Source organism: Lagopus muta, chromosome 7 (assembly GCF_023343835.1).
Source record: "Lagopus muta isolate bLagMut1 chromosome 7, bLagMut1 primary, whole genome shotgun sequence".
NCBI classification, from domain to species: Eukaryota; Metazoa; Chordata; class Aves; order Galliformes; family Phasianidae; genus Lagopus; species Lagopus muta.
The window spans coordinates 21,619,486-21,622,528 of NC_064439.1; positions in this window are offsets into that span (position 1 = coordinate 21,619,486).

Here is a 3,043-nt window from a genome sequence, read left to right on the forward strand (position 1 = left end):
GATCGAAGTACAAAACTTTAATCTTCAAATGCAGAGCTATCCCATACATAAAACCATGTGACTGTGTATTCAAATGTAATCGAAGTCTACCTCAACAAACAAAATTGCTGAAATTTTGCAACAAAATAATGTATTCAATTAAAACAAATATAAATGTTTACTCTTAAAGTATATTTTTTCTAGCATTTGTAAGATTCAGTTGTTAACAATTGGGAGTTAGTACTCTCAGGAGTAAGGTACTAAGGTCTTCATGTCTCAAATATTATTTGTTCCCAAGGGAAACAGCAGATGTGATGAAAAACAATGGAAGCCTGTTGTTTGAGGTAGAAAACTGTTAAGTAAATATTTTCACAGTTGACTGCAGGCTTTTTAGAATGGTCATTTGCCAGTTTGCAGAAGGCAGCAGAATCCCTGTAAGTCAAACTTGCATAGTGTAGCTTCTATTGAAGTTCTTCATTTATGAGAAAGCTTCACGGTGAGCAAATGAACATTTGCAGTATAATCTTTGGAACACTCAGCCAATAAATGGCACATGACCAAAGCTTATAATTTACAGACTACATTGCTCAGTTTAGTCACGTTCTTACTATGCTTGTCATTCAAAACAACAGAGTTTAAAACCATTTAAGCCACAATAAATGTAAATTTTAGCCTTTTTTTTTCATGAGCCTTAAAATTGGTTGAGTATGTACACCTTGAGTAAGTATAGGGGCATGATGCAAAAAAAAAAAAAAAAAAAAAAAAAAGTATAATTGCAGACCTGTAGGCATTATCATTGTGATAAATTTCATATAATAAATAAATCTTGTTTCATCCCTTGCAGGTCTAGATATTAAGACCTCAGCTGAGAATCATTCAAAGTAGCAAATTTTTAAGTAAAACAGGGAGCAGCTAGTAAAATGGATAAAAAGAGATGTGTAAATGGATGGAGGAAAAGCATCAACCAGTAGCTCCAGGACATTTGCTATGTTGTCATTTTAGGTGAATGCACTGCCGTGTCCAGTAGAGCCTGTCACCATGTATCACCTGTGTTGCTATGAATGCAGCTTGTGAGATTTGGGATGTTAAAGTGGTCACTACATTTTCCAAATTTAATTATCATTCTGTGCTATGTTGTGTTTTTGATGTCATTTTAAGTTGTATTCAGGATAAACTGTTATGGAATACAGAGTGTGGATAGGTACATGAGGTATTTACAGAATGATAAAATATAGCTAGTTAGAAGAGAACGCACAAGAATCAGAGTCCAACTTCTGGCTCCACAGCATTACTGAAAATCCAAACCCTGTGTCCCAATGCTTCTTGAACTCAGTGGCTTGGGGCTGTGACCACTGTCCTGGGCAGCCGGTTCCATGCCCGCCGCCCTCTGGTGCATACCCTTTTCCGTGACCCCAGCTGCCCCTCCCTGATGCAGCTGCATGCCATTCTCTCGGGCCCTGTTGCTCAGCACTGCCCCTCTGCCTCATGTGAGGAGCTGCAGCTGCCATGAGGCCTCTCCTCAGCTCATCTGCTCTGGACTGAGCAAACTCAGGGACCTCAGCTGCTCCTGTTGTATCTTCCTCCCTAGAACTTTCAGTATCTTTGTAGCCCACCTTTGGACACTTTGGAACAGTTTCATGTCTTTCTTATATTGTAGCAGCCAAATTGCACCCAGTGCTGGAGGTGAGACCATGCAGACGAGGGTGACCACCGCTCCCCTCACCCACTTGCAGAGCTGGGCCTGCTGCACCTCATGGTACGGCTGGACCTTCTGGCTGTCAGGGCACACTGCAGTCTCATGTTTTCCCCCAGAACTGCCCCAGATCCCTTTCTGTGGGGCTGCTCTCCACCCTCTTGTCCCTCAGTCTGTATATACACTGAGTTGCCCCATCCTAGCAACACAATTGGACACTTGCTCTTGTTAGACTTCATGCAGTTGGTGATTGTGCAGCTCTCCAGTTTGCCAGTATCTTTTTGCAAGATCTCTCCTACCCTCAGAGGAGTCAACAACACCTCCTGTTTTCACAGAATCACTGAATCACAGAACTGTAGGGATTGAAAGGGACCTCTAGAAATAATCAAATCCAATCCCCTGCTGAAGCAGGTGCCCTACGTTAGGTCACACAAGTAGGCATCCAGGTGGGTCTTGAATATCTCCAGAGAAGAGACTCCACAACCTCTCTGCGCAGCCTGCTCCAGTGCTCTGTCACTCTGGCAGCAAATTTTTTCCTTGTGTTTGCGTGGAGCTTCCTGTGTTGCAGTTTTTACCTGTTGCCCCATTTTCTGCTGCTGAACACCACTGCACTGAACACCACTTCATCTACTTGACTCCCGCACTTCAAATATTTATAAACAGCGATGAGATATTTATAAACACTGGTGACAATTAGTGTTGCCCACAGACTTACTTAGCATTCCTTTGAGCTCTTCATCCAAGTCGTTTATGAGAACATTAAAGGGAACTGGCCCAAAACTGGAGGTCTGTGGAACCCCACTAGTGGGCGGCCACCAGCCTGATGTCACTGAATTTCCTGTAAGCATTTAGCTTGGAGTTCTGACCTGCTATGCTGAATATTTTCACCGTGATGGAAGGAGAGCTGTATAGCATACATGAGGAGTAAACACTTATTACATATTACTGAAGAGGGCAGGTATTATATGTGTGGTGTAGCACGCAGGCTGGGAAGAGAGAGCAAGAAGTGCTGTGGTTGTAGTTGGAGTCATCAAGGTTTCTTTCTTGTTTTTCTTCTCATCTTTCATTTCTTTTCCTATAAAAACCATCAGGAGATTTGAACAGCTACCGCAACTTCTAAATAAACCTACTGCCATACTCAAATATTTCTTTGTTGCCACAGGAGTTAAAAATTACTTGTTAATGAAAGCCGATGTTAATATCAGCCACCCCTGCAGCCAAAGACTTGATCTGTCTGTATCTCTATCACCTGTTTTGATAGGCGCAGGGCCGCCCGGCCCGGCCTTACCCCGGGTGCCGGGAGGCGGAGCCGCTCCACTTCCATGGCAACAGCGGAGGCCGCGCTGCGGCGGACGGGTGGCAGCCGGCTCC